Source organism: Vanellus vanellus, assembly GCF_965231255.1.
Source record: "Vanellus vanellus genome assembly, chromosome: 1".
In the NCBI taxonomy this organism is placed as follows: domain Eukaryota; kingdom Metazoa; phylum Chordata; class Aves; order Charadriiformes; family Charadriidae; genus Vanellus; species Vanellus vanellus.
In genome coordinates, this window is record NC_138905.1 from 163,337,290 (window position 1) to 163,350,540 (window position 13,251).

Below are 13,251 nucleotides of genomic sequence, written 5' to 3' on the forward strand. Positions count from 1 at the left end.
ATGGATTAGAGGAGGGTAGAAAGCAGAAAAGTTTAAATGCATTTGACATTGAAGAATCTTTTGGGTGAAAGAGCCTGAAGTTGGGGCTGACTGGGAATAAAGAAAAAGTACATACTGTGAGGATAGAACAATAGGACAAGTTGCCCTGACAGTTTGTGCACTCTCCATGTACGGAAGCTTCCAACAGCCAAAGGACAAAGCAACCTGATCTGAAGTCAGTGCTGAGCTTGCTCTGAGCAGGAGGTTGGACAAGGGACTTCCTGGGGTCCCTTCCCACCTAAAGCGACTTGGTCCTTTAGTGTGGATTGGTCTACCACAGCCTGAAGTGGAAGTGGTCTCTTAGTGAAACCCCTGATGCTAAACACCTGACAATGTCAGTTTGGAGTTAGCCAAGTCCAGCCTCCTCAGAACAACCATGAGTCATGATGACCAGGGCAGAGGAGATTCATCCCTCACCAAGCTAGGTTCTCTGCAGGGCAAGAGTAGCACAAGCCGCCCATCTACAGCACTTATGAGGTCTGTCATTCCGATCCCTCTCCGTAAAATGGGCTACACTCTAGAGGTGACCCCATAACCAAAGGAACTACTCAGGGGGAAGAACGTTGCCCTCCTGGCAGTGGCAGGGAAGAACCTCCAGGAGAGCTATGGAAGATGAAGAGAGGGCTGACAAGGCTGTGTTGGTGTCAACATCTCCCTAGCATCCACCTCTCTTGGATGGAGGACCCAGCCCTAGGCTCAGGACCTCTTATCCTGGCTTTGGCTCTGCCCCTTCTGCCTCAGTTTGCTTTCATGGTCCAGCACCCGCACTGCTGAGGTCTTCCCTAAGATTTATTGGCATGGAGGAGCCCACACAGCAGACACATTGATGGCCGGATCCTCAATACCCTCTGTCTTCCTCACCTCAAAGGTACAGTGTCTTCACATGCTGGCGTGTGAATGCAATGACACATCCATGGTCCGGAGGTGCCTGAAATCACAGGTCACTGGCAAGTCATTCAGGGACCCCTGCCCGCTCCCATCTTCTCAGCATCCTGAGGCGGCTGCCAGGGATGGGGCTGGATGGGGCTCTAGTCAGACCTTGTGCAGCTCTTCTGCTCTTCAACACCACCAGGCATGCTGGGCATCCAGAACTGGAGGTGCTGTTCTGCCCAGTCCATGAGAGGCATGATCACCCACACCCCAATGGATAATGGCATCACTGCAGCCAGGACTTGGCTCAGCACACATTAAACATGCCCCAGTGAGGAAGGGGAAAAAACCACCCCTGCTACCTGCTAGCCACTCGGCACAGCGCTGCAGCTGGTTACTCAAGTGCAAGTCGCAGGGAGGGTTTTATTGCCTCTCAGAAGAGAGAGCCTAATTTCCTCATGTCTCCAGCAGAACATCCCACCCGTTTTGCAAATCCTTTGGCGGTATTAGTCATTTATGACTATCAGCAAAGCTTTTCCAGGCCTCCCTTCACAGCCAGTAACTAGGAGAAAAAAAAAAAGTGCCATAATGGGAACGGTTTGTGTTTCTAAATCACAAACATCAGCATCATGTTATGCTAACAGCTATCATCTTTATTTTTAGGTTATTTAATCAATTGTGAAGCTTTCCTATATATTTTAGTCAGACCAGCTTGCTCTAACTTACCTCCCAATTCTGGTTGCCATGGCGTAACAATGATTTCTCTTTTAGCTAAAAATAAACTTTCAGCAACAAATGTATTAGCTACACACACACACACACAAAAAAAAAAAAAGAGAAAAAAACAAAACACCATGAAAACCAAGCACCTCCCTATGCACCGATTCATGTTACCCCACACTGCTGCTGCTTGGGCATGAGGTGTACCAAGCCCTGGACTAGGCCTTCCTATTTACACACTTTTTATATTCTGGCTAAAGAAAGGCAGCCAAGCGCCTAAAATGTTGCTGACATTTTTTTAAATGGCATTCAAATCAAGTGCCATAAGACAGACCGCCTGTCCTCAGTCAGGAAGAACTGACTGTCCTCAAAGCCTCTGTAGCTCCTGGGCTCTGCCCGGAGATATCTTTTAATTTTTTTGGTATGAACCCAAGCATGGGAGAAAAACCTCCCTCCCCAAAGAGGCTGAGAAAGCCGGGGCATGGGGCGCCCCTTCCCTGAGGCAGAGGCCAGCCCCAGCCCCTCATCTGCCCAGCGACGTGCTGCCTTGGCAGGGTGGCAGGGGATGGGGGAAGTCCCTCGGCAGCCAGGTACAAGGCACTTCTTCCCTCCTGGGGAAAAAATTGCCTCCTTAACAGCTACATGTTTTACTCGAAAATAAAGTGGTATGCCACATATTTAACAATAAAATTATACAAATGGGAACCAAAAGAGGAACGGAGTCATCTGCGAGAGTCTCCACATGATTTGTAAGTGTTAATTTAGGGGTGCAGCAGGCTACAGCAGTGCTCAGCTCATGAAAAATAATGTTGGTAGGTTCAGGGAGTTGTTTTCTTTCACTTTTGATTACAAAACCCTCTTCCTTTTCCTTACAGCCTTACTGTGGGCACTCTGCAACAGGAAGAGGACAAGTCTGGCCAGGTTTGTCCTGCCCTGCCCTGGTGCCTCTCAGCCTGAATGAGTTGGTAACCTCCCCGCAGAGCCCTGGAAAGAAATGCTTCAGCCACACAAATCCTAGCACACCTGCACAAGGGCGCAGAGGAGAGCATGCAGCTTGCTCTGCTTCTTGCTACCGGAACAGCCATCAGCCAGCCCCAGTGAACACAGGGCAAAGCGGTGCCACTGACATTCCTGAAGTTCTATTAGAGGAACGAGGCCAAAGCAAAGAAACATCTTCTCTCCATGCGTTTGTGGAAGATGACCAGCTCTTACCCAAACTGTCCATGTTTGCCAAGCCTCTACATTTGCTGGTTCTCATGCTCCAATTTTTGACAGCCGGTGAGGCTGATCCTTGCAGGGATGCTCGCCTGGTTTTGTAAACAGTCTCTAAATCATAGAATCATAGGATCATAGAATGGTTTAGGTTGGAAGGGACCATGAAGATCATGTAGTTCCACCCCCCCTGCCACGGGCAGGGACACCTTCCACTAGACCAGGTTGCTCAAAGCCCCATCCAGCCTGGCCTGGAACACTTCAAGGGATGGGGCATCCACAGCTTCTCTGGGCAACCTGTTCCAGTGCCTCTCCACCCTCAGAGTGACAAATTTCTTCCCAATATCTAATCTAAATCTACCCTCTCCTTAAAGAGGGAAGAGGGACCCCTGCCCCCAGTGGTGACTGGGACTGCCTGGCTCCTGTCCATGCAGCAAAGCTCCCTGGCCTTGTGCCTCTGCTAGACTGTTGTCATCAGCACCTATAATGTTGCTGTCCTTTTTTGTAGCTGCTTTAATAGCAGAAATGTTAGTGGCTTTGTGAATACTCGCTTGTGAGCCTCCCTCCCCAGGTCCCACGGTGACAGCTGATGGTCCCATGGTTAAAGCCTGGCAGGCTTGGTCCAAGGAAAGCTCTGTGCCCTGAGGCACGTGTGTGGAGGCTGGGAAGCTCAGCAGGTGTTTCCCAGCCCACAGCACAAGCATATGCTTGCAATGGGTCCCCAGTCCCCCTCCAAAAAAAACAGATGGAAAATAGGTGTTCTGTGTAATTGCTAGCTCTTTTAATCTGGAAGATACCCTGGGGCTCACCACTGGTGTGAGATGCTAGCGCAGTGGCTCACCGACCTGTCGGGCTCACCAGCTGAACTCCTTGTTTTACCTGTTGTTAATGCCAGCATTTTAATAATAATTAAAAAAAAAACCCTACCTGTGAGAAGACTGAAGCTTTACCAGAACAGAGCTGGCCTGAGATCCCATCCCAAACTTGTACCTTGTGTCTACACAAGCCAGGCCTTCACTGTCCTGCTGTTCTTCCCAAAACGGGACCATCAGGCTTGGAACTTGTATTCAGGTAAGAACCAAGGCATTTAGGCAGCCTTCTAATTTTTGCAGCCTTTGGGCATCTGCTGTTGCTGCTCCCACCCAACTCCCATTCAAGAGAACAAGGCTGTGCTTTGTGGGCAGATGAATGGATGAATGGATCTCAATATCTCGGGTATTGTCACTCATCACACCACAGCTGGGGCAGCGTCACCACTTGTGATCTGGGAACCCACAGGTCTGGAAAGGCTCTCCAGAGACACACTTGCTGTTCCTTCCGCCCTTGGCCCTTGGGCTTTGACGTCTGCTCCTTGTCTGTTTATATCATCTCCTGTCCCCACCACTGACAGCAACCACTGCAAGGAAGCCAACCTCGTTACTGCTGCTGATGGGGTTTTTGAGCATCGCTTTTCTATAGTTACACTGTCCAGGCTCCTCCTTCTCATGTCTTGCCATCACAGGCTCGGCAGAAAGAACGAAAGAGCAGAGCAGCTGCTGACCGCATGAGTTGTGCTGCCAAGCTCGCAGTGGAGGGACCCATGAGCTGACTGAGGACAATGGAGAAGATGGAGCGAGCACAGGTAGCTTGGGAGCCTGACTGCATTTCTTGTGCCAGACTCATGCCAATGCCACCCCGCCTTGGAGCGACAGGCCCTTCCACACAGCCTCTTCCTCCTCTGGGGTGTGGGAAGGGTGAGAAGACAGTGGGTCTGTCTGCAGGTCCCAGGAGGTGGCAGAGGGGTTGTGGGTCCGTGGCTGCCTCTTCCCCGAGGGCTTGGCTCCTGCAGAGGGTGGGCACCGGCCCAACTGCAGGGAAATTTCTGGCAGGGCTGGTTAATCTCGAAATTGCTTTTGGGAAAGACAGCGAAAAAATTGCAGAACCATTTTCTACCCATAGTCAGCAAAGCCCTCTGTGCCGGGCTTACAGAAACGCTCCTCTGCCGCTCCACTTGAGTTTCTGTTTTCCCTTAGAGCTCACATTTTTTTCCCTTTTGTTGCAGGTCAGCCTGCAGTTTAACAAGAGCTTTAAAATCCTGGTTGCAGTATTTAATGGTTTTCCCAGAGCATCTTTTCTCTCTTTTATTCCACTCTTCCTTTTGCTCATCATATCCATATTTTTTCCAGAGTACCCGTCTCCCACCCATTGCAGATGCCCTTTGCCCCCTGGATTTATTTATTCCTAGTTCATCATCTTGGAAACCAACTGTTTTCCAGATCTGCTTTTAATAGGTGAGATCATTTCTCTTCGCTGTGCCCCAAACCTGAGTTTCTGAGAACAAAAATCCTTCTGTTGATTATCAGCGTTGTCATTGTTTGGGCTTTATTTATATGGTTTCTTTCTACCTGTCCCCACAAAGACAGGCTAAACCCGCTCTGATGCACTGCCTGTCACTACCATCAACTATCTGGCACCGTCATTAGTTTCACTGAAGCCAGACAGATTTCTCTGCGTTCAGCTAAATTCAAGTGCGTGTGTTTGCAGGCTTCAAAACAGAAAAAAAAAAAAAAAAAGACAATATGCAAAAATTTTTTGATAATTTATGAGTATAGACTAATACAATCCCTGCGGATGTTGAAACAAATTGCCACTGGTCCGAAATGGGATCACGCAAGCTAAAATAACCCCGTGTCGCCTCACTACAAACTGCTTGGCAGTTTTTGCTGTCATCTGACTGACGGACCTAAACCAGCCAGAGTGCCTCAAACAGAGCACGTTTATGGACAAAAGAGAGCTCCGAGCTGTTTAGCAAATATAAAAAGAATAAGGGGTTAAAACCCAAGATTTTTTTTTTTTTTTCTAGTTTATCTGAAAAACCCACCCTGGTTGCTTCTTCAGGAAACGTGGCTGTGCGTAAAAAGAAGCCATACGCCGGTGCATGCTCGGTGCTCCCAGCAATAAGTACACTACAAATATATTACTTTAAGGTCAAAGAGGTGCTAAACGTATGTGAGTCTTGTGTCGGCCTCATAAGGGCTTAAAAATCACAGGATCTTAATGACCTCCTCCTCCCAAGAGTCACTCACTTAGTCACTAAATTTTTTTTCCTGCTCCTCGGACGTCATCCAGGAGTGGAAGGGAAATGCCCACAGACTGTGTTCTGGTCCCTGTTTGAATGGGCAGCGTGTGGCGCTGCCCCCTTCGCAAGGGAAGAAGTGCTTCCAGATGACAGACGAGTGTTTTAACATCGCGGTCAAGGTTGAGAGCCCAGCTCGCTCCTGGGCACATTAAACATCTGCACAGCTGTGCCTTACAGCGCTTGGCTGCGGGAATCACCGAACCGCACCTGCGAGTTGGCTCACCTCACGGCACTGCTGCCAAACTGCCGCCCGAGGGATGTGTGGCATCCGGGGGACGGAAAGGTGAAGGGTTTTCCGTAGGGGTTTTCCATCAGGCCTTCATGTTCACAGGATGATGTTGCTGGCCTTGGGGCCAGTTGGGTGCCAAGGATGTTGTTTGGAGGGGCTGGACATCACCCCAGGGCAGTCAGAGGCTGCCAGGCAAAGGCCATACCTGTGTGAAATACCAAATTTTGGGCTATTTGCCAGTGGCCTGAAATACTCACTGAGTTTTACCTGGTTGCTCGTGCTGTTCTTCTTCCTCTGCTTTCATTCAAAGGCCTGTATTTCTGCTCAGCGCTGTAAGGGAGATGCTTTCTTTAGCTTAGCACCATCCTTTGTAAAATCATATCCAGAATAGGTGTCTAATGAGGTCAGGCAAAATACAAGTGTATTCATGTGCTGAGATGTCTATGACTCACCCTGACCATTCACGATACACCCCTTGCTGAGAGTGTGACTGTGCTTAAAACTACAGGTACCTTCCATTGTACCTATCCATAGGTAAATATAAGTAAGCATATTCACATATATGTGTGTGTGTGTATATGTACACACACATAAAAAGTGCGTAAATCTGTATTTACATAAAACAAATACATATGAAACAAACCCAAATGTATACGAAGTTGGAGTTTGATAGCACCACAGTCAGGTTATAGCTCACCTGCCAAAATACACGTTGCTGTCTGCTGGTACTGTGGGTAGTTTGACTATTGGTTAGGTGGTTTTGTGCGTGCATGTAGCTGCTGAATTAACAAAATTGCTCCTTTCCCTGTGTAAAAGTATGAGTAAAAAATACATAATGAGGGATGCTCTAATGACCTTGCATAGGAGACCTGGTACCCAGGGCACCTGCCTCAGCCACACTTATTCTTCTGCACCAGAAAATGTTCTTTCTGAAGGCCTGGCAAATTGCTGGGAGACCTCAGCTCTGTCTGTTTGTCTCCCTTGGTGCCTTAGAGGTGGGAGAAGGGAAGGAGACAACGGTCTCCAGCAAAGCCTAGAGTTGTGGTTGCCATGGGTGTGGTGGGAAGGCAACGCAGGACACCTCAACCAATTTGGAAATCTCAGCGAGAGCATCTGGCTGGTATGGGAGGGCTCTTAGCCATGGCTCATTAGTGCTTACCTATCCCAAGGAAATATGACACCCCCAAATCCCATTATCAGGAGATGGTGATGGGCATATCTCCCCCAGAACCAGTGCTGGGGTCTGGTTTTCAGCTTTTTCCACCTCATATGGTGTGGGAATCTGCTGTGGGGCAGAGCAGCCCTCTTTTACCCAGACTGTTAACAGGGGATAGAAGTCTCCAAACTCCTCTGGTGGGAGTGCAAATTTCCAGCTTGTGACAGATTCCACGTTTCTTGACATTTTTTTATTCCAGACTGAAGTGAGCTTGAATTTTCCCCATAGACCACATTCCCGGTGGAAAAAGAATCTCTTCAGAGTCAGAAAAAAAATTAATTTTAATTTAGTGATAGGATCTTTTTCATCAGAAAAGGATTTTGGAATATTTATTTACAAAATACATATCAGAATATGTCTGTTTCTCAACACACCCCTATATTAAAAGAAAATATGTTAGGATGTAATATCTCAAGCTATTAAAAATGTTTAGGCTTCTCTTTTTCTTCCCCCATTTAAAAAAAGACAAAGTGAAAATCAGTATGTTCTAACAGGATTTATCAAAATGCTGTCAGGCAGAAAATACCCAACCAGAATGACCCTCACTTGATTTCAGTTCCTAGAGGCCTCCCTAGGGGCTTTTGCTCCCATGGGACACCCCACACACACACACTCCCCATCCCAGTCACCCCTGTGGCAGCCAGCACTGCCTCCTCCTGTAGCTCCGGGCAGAGCATCAGCAAGGAAGAAATGACGGCAACCTCTCAACCACTCCCACCTCAAGCCATGGCTGCTCTTGCAGCTGCAAGGGAGGTAAATGCTGGCCTTGCTGCTCTCTGGGATGCCGGGGCTGGCCAGGCATGGAGCTGGGAGGCAGTTTTTACAGGTCAAAAGCTAATAGAAATGTCCTTATAACACAGGCACCTTGACAAACAGCACCCCAGCTTCGGTGAGCAGTTCTGGCAAGCACATGAGTACTCCCCCGAGGTCCTTGAGCTTCAGTGTACCAGGGGCTCTGCTGTTAAATAAAGTAGCAAAAGTACAAAAAGCCTTGAAGAAGGAGGGCAGAAAGCCTAAGAAACGCTGCATCTGGAGCGAGGAAAAGAAGTGAGGGGATACGGGAAAGCAATCCCTCCAAGAGCCTCCGTCCAGCTGTCCAGATCTACACAACGAACTGTTGTGTGTGTTTATGGAGATGGAGATGGATATGTCTGCACAGGGTTGTCTTTTTTTTTTTTTTGTTCTAAGATCATGGATTGGTCCAGAATAAAGGGGGTTTTGGGAAACAGCCGCAACAATAATTTTGAGTTTCTACTTCTTTTCTTGATCTTACTCTAACTTTTTTTCTCAATTAGTAGAATTTATGCAGGACTAAACCCTTAATTCTCTACATACCTATTGGCTACAGTACTGCTGTCTATGGGGGAATTATGGCAGGGCTAGGACAGAGCCACGGAGCTCAGGAATAATTGACTAACACAGAAGCAGAAAATCGCACAGTTGATTTTGGTCTGCACTTTGTTGAACAAGGGCCAAAGTATTTTGGCAGTAACGTGCAATGAGATGTGGGACAGTCAGGAGGAACAGCCCCACAGAAGTGCTGTGATGTACTGATACTCTCTGTACATCTACATCAGGCTGTAAATACCATTTTCAGCCAAGGTTTTCTTGTGAAGAGATATAAGACTTTGAAAATCTTCTGCTCAAACAGAATGTCTGGGGCAATGACAAAAAACCCCCCCGAACTCAGAAAATGCCTCCTGGCACTCTGCACAGCACTGGTGGGATGTGGGATATGGGGGGTCCGGACAGTGGGAATCTCACAAGGACAGTGCAGGTTGACAGTACTTCACCTCCTCCCCTCCTCCTGTTACTCCTGCCTACCACCTCCCAGCACCCATGTCTGTGTGGCCTTGCAGTGCCATCAGGCTCACGGGGGACCAACCAGGAGAAGGGTTTATAAAGCTACAAAAGTCAAGTTAAGAAAAATTTCCATGTTAAAACAGTAAGTCTCCTTAAATGTTGTCTGCCAGTGGCCTCTGAAAAAGAAGAAAGAAAAAATCACCCTTTACAGTGGAAAGAAGGAGAGTTGCTAAAATTTATGCTAGGCTTGCATGTAAAATCTATAGAGTTTTCATGCTGGCAAACACCAAGACTGGATATGTCAACAAAGCTGTTGTTAAAGTTGAGTTACTGAGCTCCAAAAATAAAGAAAGGTCCCTGACCACAGAGCAGGGCTCAACCCTTCCTCCATGAGTTGCCTGTTTGCTACAAACGCAGGTCCAGCTTTCACATACATTTGCTCTTCAAAAACGAAATTACCTTTGAGATAGGTGTTTTTACAAAGTTGAAGTAGTGCCTTTGCCTTCACCCACTAGCTCAAAATACCCATGGGCTTTGTGAGCAAATTGCTTAATTTTTTTTGGACGCTGTTTTCTCCAAGCCTAGATTTACTGGAGTAAGGGTGCTGCTTATTTGCACAAGGTGACATACTTGGACCACAGTAAAGGTGGTCAAAGTGGCCTCTCTTGTGCCTGTCGTGGTTTAACCCCAGCCAGCAACTAGGCCCATGCAGCTGCTCGCTCACTCCCTCCCCCGCTCCCAGTAGAGTAGGGAAAAGGGGCAAAACTGGAGGGGAAAGGTAAAAAAATACTCATGTGCTGAGATAAAGACAGTTTAACAGAACAATAACAGAAAAGGAAAATAACAATAACGATAATGGTAAAAGAATATACAAAATTAAGTAATACAACACAAGCCGCTCTCACCACCTGGAGATTGGTTGCCCATCCCATCCCGAGCAGTGATTGCGGATGCTTGTCCCCGAGCCAACCCCCGTTTATATACTGAGCATGACATCTATGGTACAGAACATTCCTTTGGCCAACTTGTTCTGCCTATGCTCCCCCTCAGCTGCTATGGGAAGCTGAAAAACTCCTTGACTAATATAAACATCACCTGGCAACAACTAAACCAGTATGTGTTATTAACATTATTCTCATACTAAATCCAAAATACAGCAATTACTAGGAAGAAAATTAACTCTATCCCAGCTGAAACCATGGCAGTGCCCCTCAGTTACTAGTCTCCGGCAATGCCGAGCTGCTTCCCTGGAGCAAGGTGTGTGCAACCACCACCCTCCTGCCTTGCCACCAAGGCTTAGGAGTCCAGGGATAGGCTCCCACATTTACAACAAGCAACCTGTAGTTATCCCACAGGTCTACAGACACTGAGCCAGTAAGACTGTCATCTGGCCGAACTTTGGTTGGCCTGTGCTACATTTGAGCCTTACTTTCTGCCATGTCTTCAATTATTTGTTCACTCAAAATTTGTTTTACAGGGTTGTATACCGATGAGGTTGGATTAATGACTATGTAAACAGCTTGGATCACTCCTTCCCTTCTACTTCTCACACTAGCTGGATTCCAATGTTATGGTATCTATCTCTGATTTGATAGATCAGAAATCCTTACTATAAGACTGGCAATTTCATGGACCAGTTCTCTCAGCACTGGGGATGGAGATTATCTGGTCTTTCTAGCTGGAATATATTAAGCTCTGAGTTTAGCTTCAATCTGTAGCGGGGTAATTTCCATTTCTGTGAACATTTCCATTAGTCATCCTGGCTCTGACCCTGCAGTCTAGATAATTATTCTTATTGAATTGCAGAGGCAAGCTAGTCTCTTATTTTTTGAGACCTAAATAAATTGTTACTCCTTTTAACCTGAGCAGGAAGCTGAATGTCAGGATCTCACAGATAATTTCATTTAGGACGGTAAATCAACAGGCAAAATTGAGTGGCTCTGAAGCAGTTTTGTTTGCTTGCTTGCAGGGATGTGCGAAGTCCAGAACGAAAGGCTCTGATGGGTTCCTGGCTGCCTGGCCCAGGCCCAGTTGGACGGCACCAGACCTGCCAAGCCCAGGCAGGGCTTTCCACAGAGCTGGAGCCCACTTTCACTGTGGCCACACCGCCCCACCAGCAGCCAACTGCAATACCTCTGGTCCCGAGTACTGAAGCTACCTACCACGCAACATTTTGTTTGCCTTTGAGACAACTTGCTTATTAGCATCTTCCTTCAAGCCCCTTAGTCAAAAAGTTAAGCTGCTGATTTCAACATGGGTTAAGCAATCCGATAACCTTAGTTTTTGTCTGATCCCTCCCTTGCTGCAAGAGTAGACCACTTCTTCTTGCCCCAGTTGTACACAGCATTTTCACATTGTTAAACAGTTCTAGGAGGATGCAATGGCTACAGAGATCTCTGCTATTTCTTTTTGTTTCTTTGCAAGGCATAACCAGACCCAGCTGGGCTTATTTCTTGCATTAGACACAGACAGTCTGATCTCAAATGTGCGGTTTCTTTCTTTTCCCTTTCCTTTTTTCTTTCTTGGTCTCCACTCACAAGAGCCTTTATGAGACAGTTACGATGTGTGCTGTTAAGCCTGGAGTCTTTCCATGCCCCTTTCTCTCCCTGGCTGGGGTACCATATCCTGGTGGCCTCTGGTGAGTTGGGCAGGATGGAGCACAGAGGGACAGCAGTGGCAGTGGTGGCAGTGATGCCTTCCCTGGCTACCATGTGCCATTCCTCAACCTCTTCTCCCTGCCACAGCCCAGTCAACCTCACCAGCCTCTTACGTTCTGCAGAGCAGTCTTCTTTGCCATGCTGTCTACCTGGTCCAGGGCCATGATGCGACCATACAAACACCTGCATCAATATGATGGGAGAGGTGGCACATGGCAGGAGCAAGAAACGTGGCAGGATACAACAGTCATGACCATAGAAAGTCAAAGCCTCCTTTTCCACATTAGCTTGTTGTAGTTTACTTTTGTTATCTTTCCATTAACTCAAACCAAATCTGCTTATGTCCACTTGGTCCAAGGTCATCTTCTGCAATGATCTTTTCTATAACCAGTTGTATGGTTAACAAAATACGTCAAGGTAATGTCACCCATGATTGGCTTAATGACAAGTGAGCTGCTGCATCCAAGAATACCTGGGACTGCTGACTATTAGTAGGACTCTTTTACAGTTAGTAACTGTGAACGTTAAGACTTTGCAATGATGTGATTCCCAAGAGCACCTAATTCTGATGAAACTGCAAAGCTTTCTTCCACTTCTAAATCCAGTGCTAGAGTGTGTGGCAGAGCACACTGAGCCCCTTTCACAATCCCTAGTTCCTTAGTCATCTCTTGCAAAATTAGCAGATAATACCACGCTCCTCTTCTTACTTTGGTGTCTCTGTTTCCTTAATAGCCCATAGATTGGTAACTTTTTCTTTCTTTCTGTCTGTCTGTCTATCTATCTGTCAATCTATCCATCTATTATCTTCTATCCACCTGTCATGGTTGTTGCTGTTGCTCTACCGTTGTCTGTACAATATCCACATGTTCTTCCCTCCCGTCATTCACTGACCAGCTCCCTAACGAGTGTGCAAACACTGCGGTTACGTCTTCCTGATCTTGTCCACATTCCTACCTGTAGTAGGCCCAGTCCTTCACCTTCTGCATTTATGGCTATGCGAAAGCTTTTTTCAACAGTATAATTTTCCCTCTGTCCTTCCTTTTCTCATGCCTTTGTCCGTTGATATCTCTGCTTTTAAATTGCTTTTCCCTGTCTCTGTAGTAAAACCAAGCACATGGGTTCCCTAAGTCTCACATAACCTCCTCCTCTTTTTTTTTTTTTTTTTTTTTTTGAAAACGCTTCTGCTTCTAGGCTTGCCAGCATTTATTCCAGCAGACTGGTAGCTTAGGTGTGCAGGTGAAGTCCCTTTGCCAAGAGGACACCTGTTCCTGGAAACATCTAGTATTGCAGCAAGAATGCGGTGATGTTCAGTTCATGCCCTGTTGCCATGAGAGATGACACATGAGTTTTCTCTGTCCTGGAACCCTGAGGAAGTGTGACTATTCCT